Source organism: Aythya ferina (assembly GCF_964211825.1).
Source record: "Aythya ferina genome assembly, chromosome: 3".
Lineage (NCBI taxonomy): Eukaryota > Metazoa > Chordata > Aves > Anseriformes > Anatidae > Aythya > Aythya ferina.
Window position 1 is genome coordinate 73,397,218 of NC_140298.1, and position 27,999 is coordinate 73,425,216.

At 36.7% G+C, this 27,999-nt stretch overlaps 1 long non-coding RNA gene across 1 annotated transcript; it reads right to left on the reverse strand.

Annotated features, from left to right (window-relative positions):
• Positions 1-26,472, reverse strand: LOC311434901. The gene is made up of 3 exons (XR_014691815.1): positions 26,385-26,472; positions 2,203-2,311; positions 1-123 (listed from the first exon to the last, which is right to left on the reverse strand). It is a non-coding gene; the product is annotated as an uncharacterized lncRNA (long non-coding RNA).
• Between the last annotated feature and the right edge of the window lie 1,527 nt (positions 26,473-27,999).

Below are 27,999 nucleotides of genomic sequence, written 5' to 3' on the forward strand. Positions count from 1 at the left end.
CTTCTATTGAGGTCACATATCTTCAGCAATATCTTGTTCTCACCACATTGTTGCCAGTTCAAACTTTGTCACACATCCCTTTACATGTAGCATTTTCTTGAAAATGTCTTCTTTAAATGTCTTCTGGAAAAAAAAAAAAAAAAAAAAAAAAAAAGTTCTCGAAGTCTCAAAGCTTAGCTTGAGAACCTCTTTCAAGTTGAAATAATGCCTCAAAAACAAATGCATGAGTGTTTCCAAATTGAATCTCATAAATTACTTCAATCTTGTGGATTTTATTTTTATTTTTTATGATTTTAGGACACTTTTTCTTGGCCATACTGTACAAAACATGTAGATTATACATGTTCAGTGGAGAAGGTATAAAACGTTATGTGACCTGAAGTTCTCTGCAGAGAGCCTCAGCTGAATAACAGCTTTCAGAATAGAGGACCCTAAGTACACCTCAGTACTTCAGAGAGCTTTCCAGAACCCAAAGCTGTAGAGGTTGCATGCTATACAACACAGCGCATACTCAGTATTTGGAGTGTTCTGATCTCATGCTTACCTTTCCATCACAATAAAACAAGGAAGAATATATAACAATGCACTATGGTTGGTTGCTTCACTCAGCTTTACTGTCTGAGATTGAGAGAATACAGAAGCAATGTTCCTTGATAAAGAAGACAGTGTTACTGTTTTTATTTCTGCCAGTTTCCTTGTTCTACAGAAGTTTCTCTCATAACTTCATCTGCAACTTTTTCCCTTTTCCAAGACTGTTGAATCATCTGCTCTCTGTGATACTTTATAAATGTGTATTCAGTGCACTGGAGCAGTATTTATGCACACATTTCCATGTCTCTAAAGCGAAAATGAAAATAACTGTGGTTAACGCTGTCAGATCAGCTACTGAAAATACGTACTCAGAAAATGAAAGGACTCTACTTTATAAAGCAGATATGTGAAAGTCATTCCCTTATACCTATCAGCTCAGACTTCAGCACAGATTAATACATAAGTCTTCTGATTTCACTGGTAGAGACAAGGAAGCATTGACAAGAAGGGCTAAAGACACCAGGCTGTTACAGGGATACCTCAGACTGTTGCAGCAGCAAAATTCTCCATGATTGTCTTTTCAACTGGGAAGGGTTTTGTATGACGCTATTAAAAATACTGTCATTAATTAAAGCAGATCACTGTGGTGGTTTTACCGTGCTGGGCAGCTAAACTCCACAACCGCTCTCTCACTCCTCCTCTTTCAGATGAGGTGGAGTACAATCTCAGATGACTAAAAAGAAAGCAAAACCTCCACCTCAGTCCCTGTTCTGCAGCAAGCCCCTATGCAAGCTGAGGGCACATTTCTGCTGCATTCTTTGGTCAAAGTGTTCCCCAAATCTCAATCCAACCTCCAATAATGATACCTGAATGCTTTCCTTCTGAAAACAAATGCTTTAATTCTGAAAACAACTCAATTTCTAATTAAAATTTTCTTTTCTTTATTTCTCTATCTAAAAGCTAACAAGGGATAAATGGACTAGATAGTGCTTTTTAGGAAACTCCCGTCAAAAGCACAGTTCAAACTTTTGAAGAATAGCTGGTCAAACTATAAGTTGAATGTCATTCAACTCTGTACTAACATCAAGTAGAGATGAAATTCAACTGTTTTTAATTCTTGTGCATTTTACTCATAACACACTAATTTATCTTTGATGTCAGTAAACACTGAGGGGACAATGAAGCTGTTAAGCATTAGTAAAAGTCAGTGAGAAGGAGATCAGGATATTAGGAAACTTACTTATTTTGTATCTTTTCCAGCATATTTGTGGGCAGGAACATTTCGTGCTTTTTACACCCTCTCAACCCTAGTAACAATATTGTCCCAATAGCCAGAAACCCCCCAGTTTGAGGTTAAGTTTTGGCAGGTCTGTACTGGCCACAGAGTTTAGCAAGATACCCCCAGTGTGTTTTCATATGCTCTATTTATTTCAAGGAAGTCAAGGGACAAGTTTAAACAAAGGGCATAGCCAAGGGTAGCACATATTCTTCACTGTGAGTAAAATATCATGTGTATCAGAGGACACAATCCTCATCGTGACTGCTTCACATGGAAAATACCAACACTATTCTTTCCTGAAGAACTGTTTAACCCTATTAATTAAGCCTGATGACAGAGGATCAATGTAACACAAGCTGGAAAAATCTGTGCTCACCACCCCAGCTTCTTACCTGATCATTTGTGCAAGAGTGATTCCAGGTTTTAATTATCTCAGGCTAGTGACTTCTAGTCTTCGAGTTGCACTTGGTAAAAGAAGATGGAAGGTCATATTCATGACCACTGCAGGATAAAAGAAGGAATATAAAAATAACAAAGCATTAATCTTTTCTACTTTTTTTGTCTGCCACTAGCACATATACTAGATAGGGGAATGGAAAGACTAATTTGGTACCAACTGTAAACAATGAAGAATATTTTCCCTGGAAACAGTATGTATTAACTAAGCCTTTTTTTTGTTTTTCCTCCTAACTAATGACATTTAAAATGTTTGTATTTTGTTTATTCTTCATATAATCAATAGTTTTTATCAGGCGTCTCTGTAAATGTGAAATAATCTTTTACAATACACATATAGCTTCTAAGATGCATTTTAGACTGGTAAGCATTTTCATGCTTCTTTGAATACACACCTAATGAAAAATAATGCATTAGTAGATGGTGATACGGCAAAGAAAGATGTGAATTTCTGATAAACTGGAATGAACACTTATATTAAATTGCATGCTTCACTACATGTAAGGGATTTAGATATGTGTTCATAGGACAGTGTCTCCTTTGCATGACAGGCAGTTAGATAGTTTTATTTAGCTAGCTTACTGGTGAAGGTGTATATCAACTGGCAAATGGTTATAGAAGAAGTTTAATCCACTCAAACTTCTGACATTCAATAATTCTTAGAGTTAACAATAGTTTTAGCTAGCAGCAACACAGGATTAGAATAGCCATCAAAATCTCCCTCTCCTGTTAAAATAGGCCCAATATATGCAATCTGACTCATAAACCTATCAAACTCAGTCTTTTTTATCACTGATAATCTCTTGGAAAGTCATTTCAAAAAGTTTCCTGGATTTCTCAAGTAAATTTATCAACATGAAGTTTATACCAAATACGCTATGAAGTATCTGCTTAGCCTGTGTTTTCTTAGACAACCAAAGACAACTTTTTTGTAGGCTTAGTCTTAATAAGAAAGATATAAGTGGGTTCTTGATGTAATCCACCTGCAAGGTAAGTATATGATGTCATATTCCTTCTTTTTTTTTTTTTTTTTTTTTTTTTTTTTTTTTTTTTTTTTTTTTTTTTCGGTGATAACACTGGAAAGGAATTAGGAGAAACTGAATACTTCAGCACACTTCATAAGCACCAATGACACTGAAAACTCATTTCATCCTGTTATCAGCAGAACAGATAATGTTTTTTCCAACAGCAGTAAAAAGGTTAGTGCCACTAGTATCTACCAGTCCTAACCTGAGTGAGTGAGATTAATTTAATTGAATGTACATACTCTTGGTATAGAGACACAGATATGAGCTGGTTATTTAAGCTCCTATCACAAGAACCTATGAGAAATAAGACTTTTATGGTATAAGTCATCTTATACCATAAGGTGTGGTATAAGTCTACTCAGGATGAAATTGTTTGCATCCTAGAAGGACTTATTTTTCTTCACTGACCACAAAGGTAAACTCAGAGAGGAGTCTTCCAATGTAAACTGGATTGAATTGTCTCCTGTCAATTCATATTCATATTACTTATGAATTATTTCAAAACAGAGAATCTCATCTAGAACCTGACTTAACTCTTCAACATGATGTTCATAGTCCCTTTACACACCCAGTCTGTAAGGGACAAGCACTTCTGAAGGACAATAATTTCGCAGAAGACCTGTCCCAGCCTCTGTGGTTCACCCTCACTTATGGAAAGAGCTTAGGGTATGTATGTGTATGTACTTAGCCACCTCAGTTTATTGTCTGCAAGAGACAAGTGCAGACCAGAAAATGCAATCATACATCAGTTCATTTCACAAAGACAACCAAATAGTGTATCTCTGTTATTCTTAACTTCCTAGGTTAAAAAAAGTTTCAGTCATCCTATCAGTGTCCTGCAATACCATAAAATGATTTACTAGACAGTGTTGTATTCACACACTGCAAGTCATAAAATATAATTAACTTAAATAATAGTTTTTAAGAGATCCAGCAACTCTTGGAGCCATATAAAAATGCATCAATATAAACCATTTTCCAAACACTCACAGAGATGAGGACTGCATTGCAGACAAATTCTGCAAAGGAGGTGGAGCAGTGGGAGGGCAAATTCGTAACACAGATTATTCTCAATGAATAATTCAGATAGCTCTTTTTACAACACACTTCCACCAGCTGGCTTTTGTGTAAGAACTTCAAAAAATTCAGTCTGAATTGATTAAGACTCTACACTACATTGATCTGGGTGTTAGAAAAATTTGTTGTTCTCCAAAAGGCAATGACATTTCAGCATGCAGTTTTGTAGTACTCTTCTTGACAGGTCCATGAGAATATTTCTTTGAAAATTAGGACATTTTTATTGATCTCAGATGGAGAAGTATTTTTTATGTTGGCTTTCCTTTACAAGGAAAGTGCATGTTGAATCACGGAATTACTGATATTTCCCTTATAATAGTATCACCTTGGATCACAGAAATCTATCACTTGTGTTTCTAGCTGCAGATGTGGACATTTCACAGCCAATGAAAAAAGTTATGTGTGGGGAAAGTTCAACAAGAGCAGTCCTTTTTTCTTCCTCTCTCACTGAAATCCCTTGCTAAGAAAAGGAAATCCCCTTTTTTCCCCTTGGCACTAAAATGCTGTAAGCAAGGCTGTATTGCTACTAAATACTAGCAGCTGAGTTCCACAGTGATGTATAAACAGAGTTCAAAGGCAGAAATAAATTTACATATGCATTGCTAGAATAGTTTCTTTTACCACTGCAGTATTCTATACATTAATTTGAGTGCTGAAAAACTCCTCTCTATATGGCTTGCATTTTAAAAACAAACTAAAATAGAAGAAATAATTTCTGAGGCCACATATGGGACTTTGTGGAGACAGCACACATTAGGATTGAGGGCCTGGCAATTGCTTCTTATTTCTTCCTTTATTTATACTGCTCTTTTATTCACCCTGTACTTGAATGTCTGGATTTTTTTTTTTATCTTTTTTTTTTTTGACAATGTAACTAGGATATTTTGGTGCAGTTTAGTGGCTGCTTCACTGTACTCAAAGACAAACATTATATTACCATTATGGAAAAAATATATGTCATCTTCACTCATATGAGTCACCATTTAGCCAGGTTTATCATCATGGTGACAAAAAATGTTACCAATGGCTTGGATAAAAGCATCTAATTTCCATTTGAAATCTGAGGACATTAGAGAGAATCATGACTGGCTGAAAGATATCAAATGCTTAACTTAGTTCAGAATAGCACTTGAAGTTTAGATATACCTGGAATACACCAGTACGAAACCTTTCCGAACCCCGATGGTCAAGAGGTATGTGAGAGATTTGCACTGTTTTCCATTCCTTTCCAGGAAGAAAAAGACTTTTACAGAATAGATTTTCAACTGCTGGTTTCCAGTTGAGCTATGGCAAATCATGCCACCACCAGATGAATAGCTCTCTGGATTGTTTTCTTTTGCAGAATTATGGCAAATGCAAATGTGTTTACAGTGGGAATTACAAGCCAATAAAACAAAATGGAAATGAAAGAAATATTTAGGGAATGAAGGTAAAAACTTTAAACCTCAAAGGAGTTCCTTTAAAGTCTGAGAAAGGCTGATATCTTGCATTCCCATTAGACTTGTGCCATTCCTGAAGGTGATACAAACACAGCAAACATTTACATTAAAATCAATTTCTTCAAATTCTAATTGAGGACTGGCCTTGCTTCTGGTTTCATGAATCTAGGAAACGTCTGCTCAAATTGGAGAGATTATTTATCCAATATGTTTGAGATCGTAACTTTCTAATGACACCAAGTCTTTCAATATTAGGGGCCAAAAGCTTACATTCCTGCCCTTTGACGAAAGGCTCTTCAGAGCTCTTCTCCCGACAGTTTCTCTCAAACTTAGTCCCAGCATTTCAGATCTCTGAAGAAGTGTTTTTTAACAGCTGCTTTTCTCCAAATCCAGCGTCTTTTCTGTTTATTACCTCTTCTGTAAATGTTCAGCATCTTCTGATTAAATATAAGCTTTAACACTTGTTGAATGAGTCTCCTCTTGTCTCAGTTTCCCACTAGATAGCTAGCAGAGGAAGAAACAGAATGTGCATTCGATTACAAAAATAAGTTTGATAGCCTTGCCACAGGACTTTCTTCTTCTAAACCTAACAGCTACAAGACACCAGACTTCCAGATATTTAAAATCATGCCCTGAAACATTCAGAAGCGCCATGAACAGCTGTCTGTATGGATAGAAAGAAAGATGTACCAGGCAGCAAGCTTTTTGGATATAAAGGTGAAAAGGTGGAGGTAAGGAGAATAAAAGCTCAACAAAATTTGAGGCCAGCACAGAACCCAAGCAGATGGCTGCTCTAGGAATTTCTTCTGTTCTTGACCATGACTTTTTGACCTAATATAACTGCTGTCTATAAAAGGAGATTTTTGCATTAGTCAGCCTTTAAAAAGCAGACATTCCTTTGCTACCATCATAAACTTGTATTTAAAGACAAATAAAAAAAAAAAAAATCAGCTCTCTTTCATATTTATGGAGAATTCAACACCATTTTTATCTATCACATGCTAATTGCTATCCTCTTTGGTGATTCATTACATTTAATAATTCTGAATTTATGTACAGAGAAAATAAAACATTTTAAGGCTCCAGGAAGGAGAGAAGCCATACACATATTCCAGAGGAGAACAGCTGACAGGCAGAGGAAGTAAGGAATAATATTTTTATTTTGGTGTGAGGTGCTTACTTCTATAAATAACACTGTTACATGGTTATAAATCAGAAGTGCCATCATTCTGATGAGACCCCAAGAGACTCAAGCTCTCTGCTTACAAGATATTAATTTAACTCAGATGACTTCTGAATAAGTTGCATGATCATCATTCACAGAGGAAGGCTGACTGTTGAAGGTTGATATTCTCTCAGAAATAGGATAATTAGTGGATGAACTGCTGTTAAAATCTTATTTAAGTCCAGTTTGAACACCAGAGAATCTAATGTTTTTAAACTATTTTCATTTGCAAGCTTCAGTAGCAGCCATTTTCTCAGCAAATATGTATTTATTTTTTTAATTCAGACTTTCACTTTTAATCAAAGAGAATGCAAGGATATCGGAAGGCATATTTTAATTCACAAGAATCTAAAAATTTTCTATTAAACCTGCATCTTCATCTTTTGATATATTCAGACATCTCCCTCTGTTAGAAATAATACATGGTTACCTGAAAACTAAACACAATAAATTGTTTTGTTTGTAGTCAACTGTTGTTCTAGAATATTTCATTTTCCCTTCCCTTCCCTTCCCTTCCCTTCCCTCCCCTGTCTGTGGTTCAATGCAAGGGTTTACCAAGGGACAAGACTAGATGCAAGTACTGGGTGACAATTTTTTTGCTACATAGGAAAGGGGATAGTGGGATAGGGGATTGTGATAGGGGAGATAGGAATGATAGGGGAGAGTGAATTCTGAAAAGTTGTTTCAGAAACCATCACCCTCCCTTTATTCTCATCAGGAAAGAAAAAAAAAAAAAAAGTTCAAGAAGCATAAAAAGATAGGGAAAAGCTAGGGAAATGCCATATAAGAAATAAGTTTCAGAAATAAACTGATAAAAGATGAAAATTCATGTTGTCAAATACAAGAAGAAACTATAGTATTCAGTCTTGTGTTCTTGTGTTTAGCACACTGAACACAGAGCTTTACAAGCATAAAGGCTATTTTGTTTTAAGGGGGAAAAAAAAAAAAAAAAAAAATCATGATTTTAGATATCTGGTGGGGAAGCTGGGGCTGGAGGGAGCTTGCCATTAACTGGAACAACTGTTCAAAGCTAAGAAATGAAAAAGGGAACAACAGAGGAATTTCTATCCAAGTTGCCTACTGAAGCAGTTTCAGGTTTAATTTTTGTGTCTGTTTTGCAATCCCTTGACAGTCAAAACTGGCTGACACAACACATGAGATACGCTAGTGCCAGTCCTGGGTATTTTAGGTTCCTGGAAACAGCACAAAGATCTGTGTTGACAAAAGTTTACAGCTGTGCCAGATTTTTTATTCAGACTGAGAAACAGAGGCCCCTCAAATAGGGAATGCTTCCCTACCAGTAGAAGGCCTCTGAGAGGGTGGCTGGGCTGTGCCCAGGGTCATCAAAACAAAAGGCAGATCCTCTCAGTGAGATGTTCTCAAACTGTATTCTCACTGAGAAGGCTCAGTGGGAATTCAATTCAGTAGTTCTCAGTGGGAATTATATGGAGTGGGAGAGGAGAGGAGAGGAGAGGAGAGGAGAGGAGAGGAGAGGAGAGGAGAGGAGAGGAGAGGAGAGGAGAGGAGAGGAGAGGAGAGGAGAGGAGAGGAGAGGAGAGGAGAGGAGAGGAGAGGAGAGGAGAGGAGAGGAGAGGAGAGGAGAGGAGAGGAGAGGAGAGGAGAGGAGAGGAGAGGAGAGGAGAGGAGAGGAGAGGAGAGGAGAGGAGAGGAGAGGAGAGGAGAGGAGAGGAGAGGAGAGGAGAGGAGAGGAGAGGAGAAGTACTGGGGAATATTATATATATATGTATATATACATAAAAATTTTGAGGTCATTTGGATTTTTTTTTATTTTTTTTACCATATTTGACAATATGTCCCATAAAAATGTTAAATTAACTGGGAAAGTGCTCTCTATTAGCCAAAATCTAAATTTCTGTTTCAATCCAAATTCAATTGCAGGGCATCTTGCTTAGAAGAAATTAAGTAAACTTAATTCAATAGAAAAGAAACTCTAATGAAAGAAAGATGCCTTACGTTCCATCAAGTTATTAAACAAATTTCTAAAAATTTGTGAGGAAACACTATTACTTATTTAAGGAAATTTGGCTCACAGACATTATATTTTGCTATATTTAACTACAGTATTGAAATAAATATTTTTTTTTGATGCCTACAGCAAATGTATTTTGTGTCCAGAGCATTTTGCCAAGCAGTTCAGAAGTTTACATAGTTTATTCTTCTACTGAATATACTGAATATAAGTATTTGATAAAGCAATTAAATCTTCAAAAAATATAGCTTCTATAGACAACAACAGTAAAATAATCCCCTAAATATTCAGTTTAATATTACTCACTACATATTGACATCTGTGACATTCTTGGACATCTCATGAGGATGAGGGCCACACAACGCAAAGTAAATTTATTTATAGTCTAGAGCAAAGGTTAGTTGTTAGTATTAAAGTTATAAAATGCTTTTCTCCTTTCTCTGTCTCTGATGCTCTTGTGGGACACTGCACGTAGCCCTAGAATTCAAAGATACCTTTGAAAGAAAACAGTGTACAAGTCCTCAAGACCTTCAGAAATGCATGTAGTAAAGCACGCGGTAGGTGACAGTTAAACATCAAACCACAGCCCTGAAGGTAGGCTGTGTGTTAAAGTAAAATGTCAGCACTTCAGGCTAAGGCCCACTTCTTCCAGTCCAAATCATTTCTGTTCATTCAGAACGAGTGTTTTGAACAAATTTAGTAATCTTCTGAAGTGCATCTCTAAATCCGAGTCAAAGGACTCTCTTTGAAGTTAATGTTCTAACAGACTGAAGTACTTAAAAAGCTTGCAGAATTGACTCTGTTATGGCACAGGTGAAAAGATTGCTTTTTATACTAATATGCATCTGCAGTGGTGAAAAAAAGTCAAGAAGAAAAGACTCCTGTCTGAGACTGAGAGCACTCCTACACAAGTCTGACACAGGTAGGAAGCTGTAGAATGAAGCAGTCACAACTGGAGAGCAAATAAAACCTTTTTATTTTATTTTATTTTATTTTATTTTATTTTATTTTATTTTATTTTATTTATTTTATTTTATTTTATTTTATTTTATTTTATTTTATATTTCCACATAATACTGAATAAACAGAGGATACAGACAGAAGATTTCTGGCTGGGGGGACACCACCTCGCTCTGGTAAAGGGGAAGAAAGATCTTTTGCCTTTTTTTTTTTTTTTTCACTTTCTTTGTATGGCTTCTCCATGCTGCTCACATCTCCCTTTTGTCAATCCATTTATAGTTCTGCTTTCACTGTCTGGATTGCATTTGACACTTCATATTTCTACATATGTTGCACTTTGAGCATATTTTCCTTCTACACCTCTTTGGAGATGGATTTTTCAGAACAAATACTCTTGATGGCTTTTTCACAATAAATGTTTTGAATAGACTTGGAATCGGCCATAAGTATTGGTTTACATCAATTGTTTTTCTGCAGGCTGTCTACTGTAAGGAGCTGTATTGATAAAGATTTAAGTTTTGTGGTCCTAGCATGAAGAATTTGTATCCTCTTTGCAGTGGAATACACCTTTGCAAAGTCCACATGAACTATGCTGCCCATAAGGTTACTGCTGTAGTGGCGAACATGTCATGTTGGACTTGTTTCTTCAGCTGACATGCAAACATTAGTTCCAGTTTAGAAGAAAAACTGGATCTCTGAAGAGACATTTGTTTAGAGATGTATCAGTGAACACAGGTCCTTTTCTCAAGGACTTCAAATTTCAAACCATTAAAAAAGCTTTTTAAGACTCAGGGTCAAGTAACAAGCTCTAAAATTAAAACAGATCTTGCAAAGTTCATCAGGTGGCTTGAGAACACAGAAAAAGTAGGTCTCCAATTTCTTTTCAGTGGGATAACCAGAAAAAGCAAGAGTCTGTGTTTGGGACTGTGATTTCACTGTGCTGTCTAAATTAGACTAGCAAACTCTGGAAGGGTAAGAAAGACAAAGATGATCAGGAGTAAAAGGACATCTGGAGGCACTGGCATCCCTGGCATGAAATGTCTATTGAAGTTGCGAAGTGAGAAAAGCCAGATATGATTACAATCTTCTTGTAGCCATGTGCTGTGTTTTTTCCCAACTTTCTTCAGCTCAGCATCTGAACTGCAGTCCGTCCTTCCAACTATGCCTCATTTCTTCATTGGTATTCTCTTCCAGAAAAAAAAAAAGAAAAAAAAAAAAGAAAAAAAAAAAAAAAAAAAAAAAGCTAGACATCTTAAAATGCTGTTCTGCCTCTGTGGTGCAAAAGAAAGGTTATGCAGGTTTTGGGGTACATGTTGCTGAAATGGAACTACCAAAACTGGAACTGTGCTTTAAACTACACAGATCAGATTTTAGGAATCCAGATCACCTCGTGCTGGGTTTTAAACCCAGTTCTTGACTGCATAAAGACTTGTTCTTTTCAGTGTTACTTAAGTACTGCACCTACTGCCACACTGTAAATTGCAAGTCACTTCTATAAAATTAATTTATGTGGCCAAGGAGGAATTGAAGAAAATTCCAGTTTTGTTCTATTTTTATTTATGCCTAAATCAACTCTTCAGATTATCAATTAAAACGAGTGTGAAGATTCTTGCTACCTTTTGCAGACCTTTCAGTTTAAAATAAAAATATGACTAATATGATACAAATAAGTCCTCGCTCACTGACTTATTACAAATGAAAACCAAACATTTATCTACACCTAAAAGTGTTTCTGTTATTGTTTCCAGATAATTTGGAAAATTAGTAAAAATTATGCTCAATATGACAGATGACAGAATGTTTTGATATTGTTTTTAACAGCATCTCTGACACATAGAAACAGAAAGCAGATCATTAAATTTATAGGTCCTTTTTGAATTAACTTAGCATAAAACATTTCAGCAACTGTAGGTTTAATTTTATTTTCCTAGTTCAGTCTGATATTTACACTTAAAAGAAAGACACTAGATCTCCTTTATTTATTAAAGACCTCACTAAATACTGTTTGAAAACTGAAAAATAATATTATAGATCAAGTACAATCAGTGCAATTCAGTGTATAATGTAAGTTCATAAAACAATTATTGAAATAAAGAATGCAAAAGAGGAAATTTACACAAACATTTGCAAAATGTTATAATAATGGGAAAATGGAGGCATTCGTCTAAATGGAAAGACAATAAAGAGATTTTTTCAAGGTTACTGTGACCCATAATTTGACAAAAAAGCTTTTTATATAACAAAAAGTTGAATTACCATGTTATATCAACAAGCTAAATAATTCTACTGAATTACTGTGTATACTTAGTGCACATTTGACTAGCAGTTGAAAGATAGGAGGTCTAATCCTGGTCTAGTCTACTTGTCAGTAGAGGCAGCCTCAGAAAAGTCAGGTCATTCCTTTCTGATTCTGTTTACTATTCTTTGCCAATAGCATAAATTTAAACTAGCTGTTCCCTACTAACTATTTCAATCCATTCACTGAGTGAACATCTACACAGAACATAATTACCTAGACACTTTTCGTTTTCATTGCGGAGAAAAAAATAACATCGCTGGGAATAAGATTCATCTGACCAGCAGGGCTAGGGAGGTGATCGTCCCCCTGTACTCAGCTCTGGTGAGGCCGCACCTCGAGTACTGTGTTCAGTTTTGGGCCCCTCGCTACAAGAAGGACATCGAGGTGCTTGAGCGGGTGCAGAGAAGGGCGACGAAGCTGGTGAGGGGCCTGGAGAACAAGTCCTACGAGGAGCGGCTGAGGGAGCTGGGCTTGTTCAGCCTGGAGAAGAGGAGGCTCAGGGGTGACCTTATTGCTCTTTACAGATACCTTAAAGGAGGCTGTAGCGAGGTGGGGGTTGGCCTGTTCTCCCACGTGCCTGGTGACAGGACGAGGGGGAATGGGCTTAAGTTGAGCCAGGGGAGTTTTAGGTTAGATGTTAGGAAGAACTTCTTTACAGAAAGGGTTGTGAGGCATTGGAACAGGCTGCCCAGGGAAGTGGTGGAGTCACCATCCCTGGAAGTCTTCAAAAGACGCTTAGATGTAGAGCTTAGGGATATGGTTTAGTGGAGGGCTGTTAGCGTTAGGTTGGAGGTTGGACTCGATGACCTTGAGGTCTCTTCCAACCTAGAAAATTCTGTGATTCTGTGATCTTTCAAACTGATAAATCATGCCTTTAAAGTATTTATTTCCTTCTAATTGCTACAGGTTTCTAGGTCAAATATATATGTTAAGCATCTATACTTAGTTGTAAACAACCATGCACCACCCTCAGTGAGATTCCACTCAGTCTTACAATAGCAAGTGACGTGGTCTAGAAGGAAAAGCTCTCCAAAGCAAAACAGTTGTGGAGGATCCAACATCCAAGCTAGAAGTGCTTGCTGGGTTTTACTTCAGGTGAGTTCTGATCTGACCCCATAGACCCATTCATTACCTGTAAAAGTACATTAGGGAAGCACTTCTTTTGATTTCATTTCATTTCATCTAATAGGAATTTATTTTATGAACCCCAAGGCAATTCCATGGTGAGAGCCAAAGTGCAATAGCTGGGGACGAAAAGAGTTCATTTCTCTGAACTCAAATAGTAGTATAGATGAGCCCACTGCCTCTTACTTTCTGACTATGCCCAGCACAATATAGAGTCAAGACTCATAATTATTTTAAGATATTATAATGCCAGAAAATAATAATAGTAGTGATCCCCCAAAACACATCCTCTTTCCTGTGTTGAAATTATTTTCACAGCTGACGTTTATGAGGGCTGTGATACTAATGGGTTTATCTCCTTTCAAAACAAAGTATTTTGTCTTTATTTTGTTAATTCCTCATAGCATCTTCTATGTTGTGGATCTCCTCCATAAACTCACTGTATGTTGACTAATTGTTTTTATCAAGGGCAGAGATGAGGGAGAAGCACTTGAAGATCATTCTCCAAATGACTCACACTATCCCATGACTTACTGCACTTTTTGAGGCTTCTGGTCAGACTCAACATGTTAAGTTCTTTTCTTACAGAAGTAGAAAGGACGTGAACTTGATCTTTTTATCATCACTCAACACTGTCTAATATGCCTGTGTGGGATTCATCTGTCTTTCAGTCATTGTGGCACTTTGTACCTTTTTACTTACATGCTTCCACCCCAGCTCTGGGAATATTTTTTCATCCTTCTAAAGCCCTATTTGTGATTTTATTCCTTCTGTATCATGTTATAAAGCTGATGAAATTCAGCTTTCCTTTTTCTTTCTTCTTCATTAGGCCCATAATTCCAATAGGAACTGAAAGATTTAAACATTGTTTGTGAAGTCAGTGCAATACTGCTTTACAAGGGATATATAAAAAATATATATATAAAAATCAAAGCACAATTGTCAAAACAAACCATTTAAACTTTTTTTCTGTGTGGACCCAGTTGGTGTGAGATACCTACATGGCTTTACCACAACTGATCCCTTCCTAAACAGTTAAAGCTATGAAGCTGCTGAATTCCTGAAGTTGTTGAGACGACTGCTTTGGATCCTATTAACATTTTATGGTTAAACAGTGAACTCTGGATTCAAGTCATGGCAGGAATGGTGCAAGAAGGATTGATTTTCATGTTTGGTGTTTCCCTTCCCCCACCCCCACCCATTTTTTTTAACTTTTTTTTCTTTTTCCTTTTTTTTTTTTTTAAGTCCTCTTCAAGTCCACACGTAGCCTGAGCTGCAATAACTGCAGCCCAGGGCTGTGTCAGTGAGATCATCAACACCTTATCTGGATAGCTTTTACTTCCTGCTGAAAGAGGTTGCTGAGGTATGCACTGAATCCACATCTCTCCCCACAAACTACTTCATCCTCTCTGCTATCTCCCCAGTGATCTTCCTTCCCACAGCAGAGAAGGAAGGCTGGGCCTCTTTGTACTGTGCAAATGTTTTCCTCTTGAACCTCAAATGCTTTGATTCAATGTGAGCATAAAGCTAGGAGCATCCTAGACTTCTCCCAGTAATGCCCTTGCAAAGGGATCCACCAGTTTCAGCAGCACCAGGATATGGCCTTCATGACACAAAGCAGCATTTATATTTTTTTTCTGACTTTCTTTCACTTTTTCATAGAAACTCCAGTTCCCATTTTTAGGGAGCTGAACTGAACTGCACGTTGCAGTCCCTGAAAATTTACGTTTTCATAGAATAATAGAATCATAGAATTATTTTTGTTGGAAGCAACCTTAAAGAACATCTAGTTACAACCCCCCTGCAATGGGCAGGGACACCTTCCACTAAATCAGGTTCCTCAAAGCTTCATCGAACCTGGCCTTGAACACCTCCAGGGATGGGGCATAACGAAAGTATGATATACATGTTTCCCATAATGAAAACAATGATATGCATGATATGGATATGATGTGGAAATCGGGAACTGATACTGCTTTCTTAACAAAACAAAATAAGTAAATAGTATGAGCTATAAGCTTATGTTTTACCAGTTTCTAACTTCCTTCACTATTTGCTAATGAGATTAAATGCCAGCTTGGATGAGAAGCAGATTATTTTCAAATTGTAGATTTTAGAACCTGACTTAAAGTCAGGTTTATGTGTAGTTAGAATAAATTAATAAGTGGTTAAAGGCCCCTGTATGGGCTTTTAGACATCCCTGCTGGCTTGGTTTATTCTTTTGCCTTTGGGTACTGCCAAATGGATGTGTCTGAACCAATACAAATTAATTTGACCCACAAAATTTACCCTCCTGAAGCAATGCAGCAAACTCAGCAAGATTGTTTTCTTGTTAGAAAGGGTTGGGTGGGCTGGACAACCAGCTACCATTCAAGTAAGACTGAAAAGCAACAGAAAAAGAATTTCAATCCTGATCTGAGACCAGATTCATCATTATTGATACTATCAAGACTATTTTGCAACATTTCAGTAAGAGTGAGATCCATAAAAACTGAAATAACATACCTAATACTCTAATGTTCTTTTTTTATATAATAATAAATAAATAAATAAATAAATAAATAAATGAATGAATGAATGAATGAATAAATAAATAAATAAATAAAAACCCAGAAGTAGCAATAGTTCAGTCTGCTGCCAGAAACAAACAAAAAAGAGAGACATCTCAATGCTGGAACCGACAGAATGCTACAGGTAATTATATTACCTGTAATGTTGACAGTGTTAAGGTCAAGCTATACCTTTGGTCTCAGCTCCAGCTGCAATATTGTGGCTGTGAATTGGTTTTACAAATTTATTTCCTTTCCAGGTTACATCACTATTATCACAGCTGAAACTATAGCCTCCCCTGGAAGTGTCACAATGGTAACAGATCACTTACTTTAACTGCACTCTTCGAAAAGGTGGAAATGTTTCCCACTCCCATTAATTTCAGCAAAACTCGTAGAGGGCTGACATGCCTACTGCTGTACAGTACCCTTGTGTAAACAGCTAAGCATTGCAGAAGTTCCTCCTTACTGCTTTCACTTTATTGCATGAATGCTTTTACAGATATTATTCACTATTATCATTAATTCACAGACTATAGCAGAATAGACTTGGAGGGCACAAGGGACTGTTTTTGGTCATGCATCCTGTTCAAAAGAGGTCATAGGACCTCCCCCAGTAAGTAGTTCCTGACTTGCATCAAGACCTTCTGATTTACTGAAGGGACTCAGCCAAAAAAAAATTCTTCATTGCTGTACTGTTTGTGAGCAGCTCATTTCCAAAGTGAATGTTTCACTGCTTAAATTTGTTCCAGCTGCTTAATTAACTAAGTAACATGCTATTGTTTCCTTCCCTTGGAAGTATGACTCAGGTATGCAACCAATAAAGGAAAATGTGCAAAATACAATTTTATACTATGGCAGGACTCTCAGTCACTCAAAACATATTCAAATCAACTATTATGCCTTTGTATATCACCTGAGAATCTGTGCCCCAGTGATCATATCCTGAAATACTGGCTAGCCATGTGATATCTTCAGTCAGAGAGCAAAAATAATACGATGAGTTTTTTATGATGATAATCAGGAAGCACATTTGGTAAGTTCACAAAATTCACTTTTGAATAAACCCAGCTAAACCATCTTATTTCATTAAGGTTTGCAATAGTAGAACAAAGGACTCTGGTTCATTCATGGAATTTAAATATCAAAGAGTACTCAATGTGGATAAAACATAATTGACTTTGTATTTAAACACTGAGGAAAGTGGGATGGTGATAAGAAGCCACTACCCTCTATTTTCCTGTTTGACTTCAGTTTTGATTTTGTTTAAGGCACAAGAGACAAATGATACGTACCTTTTAGCAGAGAAGAGGGAGCAATAGGATTGCCTTGGTGCCAAGGTATCCCACTAAATAGGATTTTCTGTTTGCATGTTTTGTTGTGATCATGTTGCTGACCAGATCAATAGTAGCAGGATAGACAAGCTACTGTGAGCCTGCCATGAAAAGTGGATGTTTATCATGATTTCAAGTATGTTTTGAAATCTTCTATCAGAGTATTTGCTAGATAATAGTTTGACCTTATGAATTTTTCAATCTCTGGTACTACTACTGACTCAATGTATTACTTCTTGCAGTTAACATCTCTGCATCAGTTGACACATTTATAATGACAGTGGTATTACATTGTCTTTATACAGTAACATTAATTAGTCAATGTCACTCTGACCACATCCATATTACCACATCCTTGCCTGGTGTTCATTTTCTCAAAGAGTGCAACTCCCAGCAGAAGCTGTCCAGTAAATTCAGTGATAATTTCAGAAGGTATCTTTTTAAGGAAAGTAAAGCAGAACAGAACAATATTTAATTATTTAGATATGTTTAAATCTAATGAGTTCCACAGTCTACTACCCCTCTTTGCAGAAAACCAGTATAATGGGGCAGAACTCTTGGTACATCGCTGCACTTCATAACAATAACAATTACATAACACATTTAATGGTCACAGCCTTAGTGAAACCATTAATGTTTCACTGGTTGATATGTGATGTACATTTCCATAAACTCTTAACTGCACGTGCTTTGTGTATATTCTCTGTACATTCTTCTTTGGATCTGATTCATTAAATAATAGAAAATAAATATTCAGACCTTATTAGATCCATTTATAAAGCTTGCCACTATACCAAGGAGATTAATAACGTCTTATTTGTTGAGTTCTCATATTTTCTCTTCTAAACGTTTGCCATTTAAACAATTTACTTTTACTCAGAGATTAACATTTCCAGAGATTGACATAATGACAACAGTGAAATTCATCTTTCTTCCTATGTATTACACTACAGGTTTTATCTTCATGGGACTTCTATAACTCACTTTTGAGCCTCTTCCTAATGTACAGTTAACAATGTCTGTCCATAAGTCAGTAGATTTAACAAATCATTTCTCAGCACTTTCACAGAACTGAGAATATTGACCTTGCATAGAGCACAGCAGTTGCACAAAATAAGCTTGTCGGTTTTTTTTGGGTAGATATACCAAGTTATCTTCCTTCAGTTCGTACAGTTTGCACTATTCAGCCACCTAAGATTTCAAATTTGCTTCACTACTGGATATTAAAAGGCTGAGGTATCTTACATCTAAATGATTTCCTCTTGCATTGCTGGCCTCTGGTGGGGTGTATTACCCATTTTCTCAATGCTGGATGTTCAATCTGCTCTTGTTCCTCTAGAACGTAACTTTTGTTATCGGTCGTTCATGACAAAATTGTACAGGATACATGTGAAAGCTTGTACATACACTCAATAAATGGGCTAATCACAGTCAACAAATGACAGAAAGTAGGGTTGTGAGGAGCCATAGATGCCACAAGGCAGTTTCACTGCATCTCACTCACCGCGAACTGACATTTGTCTTAAAAGCTCTTTTCTCTCTGGGCATCCCCCTGCACTGCTGCACTATCCTGACTGTGACAAAAATGTATGGAGCTAGGAATGAGGAAATATTGCATGAAAGTCAAGGATTTGGAAAAATGTGCATGTGCACATAACAGCTACCTGACCATCTCAACAGTAAAATATAGTTTTTCTTAATCTGGCTTTTTCAAGCACTCTGCCAACAAGCACTTTTTAAAGGTAGCTGGTGTAGAGAGGGAAATGTTAACTAAGTAAACCCTGCACTGACATTTTCAATGAAGCTGAAAAATAAGCAAGAAAATCTATCCAAGCTGCCTTGGCTGTGTTACATGAGAAAAACAAAAAACAAACAACAACAACACTAACAACAAAAAGTAAAGTTAAAAAAAAAAAAAAAGCAGGTATAAGTGTGAGATAAATATATTTTTTCATAAAATGCAAGATTTCTGACTAGATTTAATTTGATGTACCAGAAATGTTATTTTCAAGGTGATGTTTTTTGTTTGTTTGTTTGTTTGTTTGTTTTGTGGTTTGCTTGGTTGGTTGTTTTTTCTTTTATCTTTTTTTTTTTTTTTCTTGTTTGTTTGTTTGCTTGTTGATTGTTTGTTTTAATGGAATTGAATAAAAAGTGAAACAATAATGAAAGTACTTCTTTCAAAATTTAGAGGGGTTGTGCCCTCATTGAACTGAAACAAATAAATAAATACTGTATTTCTTTTTAAATGTATTTTTTACTTTTTCCTCTTTTGTCTCCCATTAGTATTCCAAACCTGCTCAACATGTGTGTTCTTAGTAGCTATTAAAAGAAATTCAGCAGTCGGTATTATTTTTCTTCTTCAGAATAAACTGGCTATCCAAATATTTTGGCATTAAAATCAGGCAATTTTACCTCATTACCATCATTACTTCATTACCTCATGGTTAACATAAACCACGAGGTTTACCTCATTAACATCACTGTCACAAGACCAGATACCTTTAAAAAGCACTTGTCAGTAAGGTAATTCTATTTAATACTAAATTAAAGAACTTTTCATCTTTATTCAGTTTTCAAGGTTTTAAGATTCTCACGATTTTGTATATGACCATGCATCTTTCCTGAAGGGAGGGGAAAAAAATGGGTCTATTAAATACAAACAAGAAGAATTGATATTATTTATTTATTTATATATATTTATTATATTTTTTTTGTCAGTGAAAATGCCTCTGCATATACCATGCACATTTTGTAAGATTTCTTTAAGAGCACTACAAATTCTGTAGGGTTTGGGTGAAAAGAAAAAATATATATATTATTTATGAGTCTTCAATGGCAAATAAGGCAAATGTTTTCATCCTATTTTTTTTTTCATCTGAATATTTTACAACTCATAAAATACCTAATACTTATCTGTGGTTCTTTTCCGAGAAAACGTAGTTGCACAGGATCTAATTTTTTTTCCCTTGAGTAATGAGATAGAATTTACTAGTAGTGTTGGATTTTGATTTTATTCTCTTCCAACTCCTAAACACAAATAAGCTGTTTCCCAAGCCCTGCACATTTTTATTAGCTGCTTCACAAAGCTGTGCTTGCTCTCCTAATCACTTCATTCTTAAGTGACGTTCATCCTGGCCTTGCTAGCTTGACAGGTTTTTGTTTGTTTGTTTTGTTTTGTTTTAAGATTTTATTGTGATAGGACTTATCAGGCTTATCAAAGATTGCTGTCAGTGAAATGCATAACATCCAATGGATCTTGAGATCAGGTGCCTGGAAAAATGAACAAAATGTGTTGATTTGTAACCGAGGGGGGAATTTCTAAAATCCCTCTGATATCTCACTGGGCTTATGCAATTGTAGCTTTGGGCATAATTTGTAAAAGTTTGTTTTGTTCCCTTAAACCCTTTCTTCCACAACTGGCATGAGGTGCAACCTTTATTCTGGCAGCTCCTGTGATGCAATGGCTACAGAGCCTAAAATACCATGCTTTGTTTATTTATTTTACAGTTTTGTAACAGGATGGATCCTTGAGATATTCTATCTCCATGTCAGGCCTGTTCTGGGGAGCAGCCAAAGCAATCAATTACTACGCTTACTTCTGTGCTTACAAACAACAAGCATCCCACCAGGGCCTACAGCTGCCATGCAGGAGTTGCTCTGGTCTGAACAGAGTTGCAGGAAGGGAAGGCCCAGCCTGTCCCGGCCTTGCTTCTCCAGCATGGAGGACCTAGAATAAGACAAATCTTTTGTTGTTTTCACTTATTTGTCCTCATCTCATGTGAGGAAAGCTTTGAGACTAAAGAGATAGTGGTTTAAAGGAAGTGATTTAAAGGAATGTTTTAGGAGCACCACTGCAGGAAACCTAATGGATGCCCCTCACCTATGGGTCCCCATAGGTTCCTCTGAGTGGGTGGCCTATATCTCTGCTTGCTTTCTCCCTCCAGGACAGGAGCTGAGCTGGGCTTGGTATCAACATGCACAAAGGCTCTGGAGACTTAGTTTCCCCATTAGCAAGCCAAGGGCTCAGAGTGCTCTTAGGATATGCAGAAAGGTTCCCTTCCTTCCCGCCACATGGGCAGGGCACTAAGCCACCCCATTTATCATGTCACCTTCCTTGGTGTAACTCAATTGGTACCTGGGGATGACCCCTTGGGGCTGCCACACAGGTTGGAGGGATGCCTGCACCCTTCCGTACTTTGTCACATCACAAATTTTAGATATGTTACCTTTGCACAGACTTGGGGCCAAGGGGTGAATATTTTTTTCATTTTCCAAAGTGCACTGTTATTAATTTTATAGCATATCCTTGTAAAGAAGGATTTTACTGTTTTTCAAAATAAAATAAAATAAATTAAAATAAAAAGATAAAATAAAGTTTTATTCTATAGCTGGAAAAACCTGAACTACTTTTGATGCTTCTGTAGGCAAAGGAGTGACAGCAGTGGCTAGAAGTATGTGCAGAGCAGAAACACAGTGAAAGCATGTGCTCGCAATCCTGTCAAAGTGCTGCAGTATTCCACAGCTTGAAGCATCTAAGCTATGCCAGTCCTGCATGTCTCTTAACTAGAGCTGCCAACTGGGCTAAATTGCATGGTGACTTTGTGAGGCTGACAAATGTAGGTTAAAACACACCAGCCAAGCTCATTCCATTTGGATTTTACCCAGTGTCTCAAATAAAGGGCCTGAACAATAATTTGATGCACTAAGTAGCTGGCTAAAAAATAAAATAAAAAATAATAATAATAAAAAATAAGGATTGTTATTTTTAGGTGCTTAAAGTTTAGTTTTAAAGGAAAAATGTCTCTAGTATATATTGAAGAATTTTGTTAAGATTCCTGTTGCAAATAAGTGTAAACAAATGAGCTCTTTCAAATTCCTGGAAATAACTGAGAGATGTGTTGTGAATTCTTTGAATTAGTGAAATAGACTACAAGCATATAAAAAGCAGGGTTAATGTGTTACGGAGAACTACAGCTAATTACTTTGAGCAGAGCATTTTACATTTAAGTTTTTGCTAATATACTTTGTAATTTAACACTTAATTAATAATTTTGTGTAACAAATAACCAGTGTACATTTTATTATTAAAAGTCTACACTAAAAAAAAAAAAAAAAAAAAAAAAGAACAGCAGAATAAAGCAGTAAGAATTTAGTAGAACAGGAATAGCAGTAGAATAGCAGAACAGGAATTTTCCAATTTTAATTTAGTTCTGTTAATGTAGCCTTAAGAACATGACAACACTGACATTTTTTATTAATATTATGTTTTGGTACTCGTTCTATGTGTGGTCTCACACCTTGTTTACTGCACATCCTCCAGATTTGTGCTGAATAGTGGATCGTTAATTCAGAACAATTAATACTGTTGCAGGATATTATCCAAAGTTTTGCTGGAATAATTGCCTAGAGTTAAGTTTCCAAATCCTTATCAGTTAATTAAAAATAGTGACCCAGCAAATCCAAATGGAATCATTGGAGACAACACTTTTGAAGCATTAATTGCTTATTTAGGCCTCTACATTACGTCTGCAGCTCAAGAAAATCTCAAGCTGATGTCTGGCACTTCTCAGGTTGAATTGAAGACATATCCCTCCAAGCCCTGAGGATTTAGTTCAGAATAGGGAACAGGTTTTATTTTCTCAAAGTGTCATCCATTTTTCACACTTGCCTATCATTCTGTGTTGTAAAAGTATAAAATTGCCCACCAGCAAAGTTAGTGTCTTAGGAAGCATTCTAATATGGGATACTACAAGGTCACAGTACCCAAGATGAGCATATTCATCCTCAAACATTAACCATGCAGTGAGTATCAAAGACGTGTACTGCTCTTACTTTCCAAAAGAACAACAAAGCAAAGCAGATTTGGAAAGCACGACTGATCATTTATAATCAGATCCACAGTTCAGTTCTGGGACCAGTTCGACTTCCCTGCATACCCATGTGAACAAGTAACTAAACTTCAGTCAACATAGTATAATTTTTGTAAAACAGTGTATGTGAAACAAGACTCAATGCCCTTCTAGAAAAGGGTAAGGAAATAAAAAAATAGTGAATTTGTGGGCTATCACAGCAATTGCCATTTTGATTACCTGAATTGATTTATTATTAATTATTTGATTATATTAACCTATTGGCTCATAGTTGTTTTGTTTTGTTTTTTAATATTTTCTGTACTAGTAGCAGGTTCCCTGTAGGTACCAGGGAGCTATGTTGTCTTTGACCCCCAGAAGCAGCCACTGGAGTTTCAGTGATACCTTCATACAAGCATGTTGGCCATGACAGAGACACTGAAACACTCTCTATTTAATCTGTTAATTGCTGCTTTATCTTCTACAATGTCTCTGGTTTTGCACCATTCTTCTCCTGTCTAAGATAGTGAAAAAAAAATAAAAATGCTTTCATCTATTTTGACTCCAATGACTATAAGGAGACTGTGAGAGCCACAGCAAACATAATATCATTCTATCAGTACATCCTAACAGAGATTGGCATTTCCAGGAAAAAAGCTGGAGGACGCAAAAATGAAGACAAAAGGAAAGATTTCCATTGCTCTTTGACTTCATTCTCCTCTCATAAACACAATGAAACAATACCATAGGCCAGACCCTTTGCTTTATCTGTAAATGAGCTTCAGTGAAGCTATGCTGATTCACAGCATTACTATTTCTGTTGTTAGTGCTTATATGACTGAAGCACTCACAGATCCCAAAGCATATAGGAGTCAGCTGTGCTAGGTGCTGTACAGATTAAAATCTAGACCAAATATTTGCTCCACAGAGTTCACAAGCTGACCGGAAAAGAGACACTATATGGTAGGGAAGTAGCAAGGAGGCAAAAACGTTTGCTTGGAGTCACTCAGTAGAGCCGTGGCATAGCTGGGGATACAGGTATCTGGATGCTCAGATCACTGCTCAGGCCACTTCACTAAGCAGCCTTGCCTGTTAAAACAAACATTTTTTCTTCTATTGCCAATGTGCCAAGTACAGTGAAATGCGCTAACAAGATGTACAAAAGCAGGTTTCACTCTTCAAGTGTTTTCTAAAAACAAACACACACACACACAAAGATTGTTATCATCACTCCATGTTGCTCTATTTAGTATTTCAGAATTTTAGAATGTTGGACAAATTTATTTGGAAAGCTAAAATAAGAGATTCACTATTTTTTACTTAAAGGCCTCTGGAAACAGAATGCAATTCCCTAGGATTGTCTCGCTGCCACATTTTTTAATTTTCACAAAAAATGTTGATACTCATCAAGTGGTAGATTTTAACAATTAGAGTGGGTTCCCTGAAAAATTTCTGTGCCAAATGAAGTGTTTGTTTGAGGGGTAAGCATCTTACTCAAATAGTATGCCCAACAATACCTAACTAGTTTATCGCAGTGGTCACCCTCTGACATTTACTGACAAGTTTTACACCAGCTGTAAATTATGTTGCAAAACTTCCTCATATTAAAGCCTGTCAGCAAGACTGTTTCAGCTCCAAGTCTGCTTGGCAGGAAAAAAAAAAAAAAAAAAAAAAGCACAGCAGAAAAAATACTTCCTTGTGCTTGATCAAAACTGAAGAAAAAAAAATAGAAAAGGAGAAAACAAAAGAAAAAGAGAAGAAAAAATATAGAAGAAGAAATCCAGAAGCTCTTTTTACAGTATTTCTGGTTGCAGCTTAAAGAAGAGAATAGAGAACCACCTTAAGACCCAGACTCGGAGTGGAGGGCTTTTTTTATGTCACTTCTTCATTGCCTTAAATCATCACTGCCATTGGATGCTGATTCACAGCTATAAACTCCTTCCAGTGTTTACATTAGGGTTTGTGGAAAAAAAATGTATGTATATCTCAGGCCAGCAGATCAAATACATCACTGTCTACAGGAACTGAAGTGAGGCAAGTATGTATTGTAGCCAAATGAGGCCTGCAGGAATTCAAGGAAATAAAAATTTAATCAGTTACACCCAAAAAACTACACACAAAGACAACCATGAAGACGAGAAAAAGCATGAAGTGAGCTTTTTTCTACACAGCAATGAATGTGGCATGACTACATCTTTCTGCCTTTATGAAAGTAAAGGTCTGCTTCACAGTGAGAAGGAAAGGCATTTTTCTTTCTACACATGAAAATACAGAGTGAGAAAGTCAAGCTCTGTGGCTTATTTCAAAATCATATATGTTACATCAGGAGGGAAAGTCAGATTTTCCTGACAGAAAGGAACTTTGGGTTACTCCTAGTTTCAGAGTGATAGTCCCCTGTCCGCTATGGAAACTGAACATCAGAGCTAGTGCCCATGCTCAGTGTGGACAGAGGTTGCAGGACAGAAGGGCACAGAGCCAAAGAGAAGCAATCTTCCCTCCCAGGACTGCAGCAAGTGCCCAGCAGTGGTCTGCTGCATCCCAGCAACTGAAATAACCTGCATGCTCCAATAGGTGGAAAGACTTCTGCACCAGCCCTCACTGGTCCTGCCCCCCACCTCCCACTGCTTGGCTCATTGATGTGTGCCTCTTGCCCAAATAGCTTCCTGATCCCACCACCAAATGACACTCATTCCACTGCAAATGGCCCCTTCGAAGTTGGGGGGAGGGGCCTGGATTTTATCCGTGACCCAGTATCCTAACATATTTTTAACCCTTTTTAATTATTTTTTTTCAGGGAGGGGGAGAGAGTGGGAGATGTAGTAGTTACTGAAAGCAGGAGGGTGAAAAACTACAAAGGATCCCATTTTGTCAGTCTGCAGTCGTCAATTAACACGTTAATAAAGTTTTCCTTGGAAAAAGTAGTTACTACTGTATCTGCCTATCCTTGTATGCAATTGTTTCAAGATTTCCACAGCTATGTCACCATTTAGTCAAAGGTTCTTGCTTTCAAGGTCAATTAGCCCATGGTCATGTCACTGAGCACTCTGAAGTAACTCCTCTGGTCTGACACCTACATTTCATGCCTACCCATGTGGAGGAAAGGGAAGTAAAACTGTTAATTGGTTGTCAAGCAGGATGAAAACATCATTCCTTTGGCTCACTAGCTGTTCTCACATAGGAAATCCTAACTGTGTGTCTGTGATTTTTCCTTTTCAATTTAGCAAATTAAAAACAACACCTTACCTGAGAAATCCCTTGGAGTCCAGAAAATCGGTGCATCTTGGTTTGAGTTTGAAGCTTCTTTTTTTCTTCTAATGACAATAAATAAAATGAGAAGTTTTGCTGAAATGAGAAATCATTCCAGCTCCCAAATGACAGCATGTCATTTAAAAACGTGTCAAAGTCAGTCACCGGGAATTTTAAGAATGTTTACATTCTTAAAAGAAAGATTTGGCAAAACGTATTCTTGAAATGTTTTGATTTCACTAAATCTGCCTCTTTATACAAAATAGGGGGAAAAAAAAAAAAAAAAGGAAAAAAAAAAAGGAAAAAAATTGGTGAAAGAAACTTTCACCGAGCTGAAATGACAGATGGCTCTTGGTTTATGCAGCCTATGTTAAAAGGAGAGAAGTCCTTAAACTGTAGTTCAGGTCACTGCTTAGTATACATGTCTGTTTGTGCCCTTTAACTCTACCATGTTTCTCAGATTTGAAAGAGTGTACTCTTCCATTCCAAAGTATAACACAAATTCTACCCCAGGTCCAAATTTCCAACAACAAACTGAATAATAATACATCTTTCCTTGGCTTTTTTTTTTTTTTTTTTTTTTCCCCCTGTTTTTCTCTTAATATATAGAAAATGTTTCAGTGTAACCACACAAGAAATCTTCGCAAAGATTGTGTGCAGCTTATAAAGCCTGACACTATGAAGGCACAAGTAACGTGCAATCTTCTATAACAGCAGAGATATTTCTGTCAAAAGACAGTCCACAATTAAACAAACAAGAAACTGTGAATAAAACATGAGAACTGTGGCAGTACAACCTAAAACGTTATATGTAGCAGTAGAGACCTGCTTTTTTGAATTCATGAGAAAACTAAATAAAATGCATTATATGATCCTCCTTAAGCAAACACATTATGTACACTCATTGTTTAGTTCAAGCTAAAAGCTATATAAAACAAGCTCTCCCCAGTGTGTTACACAGTTGAGACTCCTGGGATTTCTCTTATATTTTTATGCAATTTATTTCTTATAAATTAATCTCCTACTTCCTTTTCCAGCATGGAAAGATGTTTTATTGCTATGCTGTTTGATTTAGCAATGGCAACATGCCATAGACAACATTCTAGCAAGTATACAAACCAAATTTAACATTTTCAAGTCCAAAATACAAAATTGTACCAGGATGCACACCCCTCACTTTTTTTCAAATGAACTCACCCTCTTGAATCTCACTCACCTCTCACTGTGATATTGTCTCACTGCCTTTAATCAGAAGCACAATCAATTGTTTCTGCAATCTATTTGTTATACACTTAGACTCTATGTACGACCTGGTAGGCTATTCTGTTATCTACATGACCAAAGTAAACTATTCCGAGTATGTCAAAAGCTCATCAAGAAGCTAGTGACAACAATAAATATTTTTTGTTTGCTCTTACTCTTTGGAGTAGCCTGGAATGCTAATCTCTGCCCCTGTGGATATGGCACGTGTAGGAGCTTTGGCAAATGTGGGAACGCAGAGTGTAGCAAATGGCAAGGATACATAACCCCACAAGAATAAAACCAGGAGTGCCACAAAGACAGAAGCAGAAAGCTTTCAGTCTGTAAATTTCCTCTGGGAAGCCTGACCAAA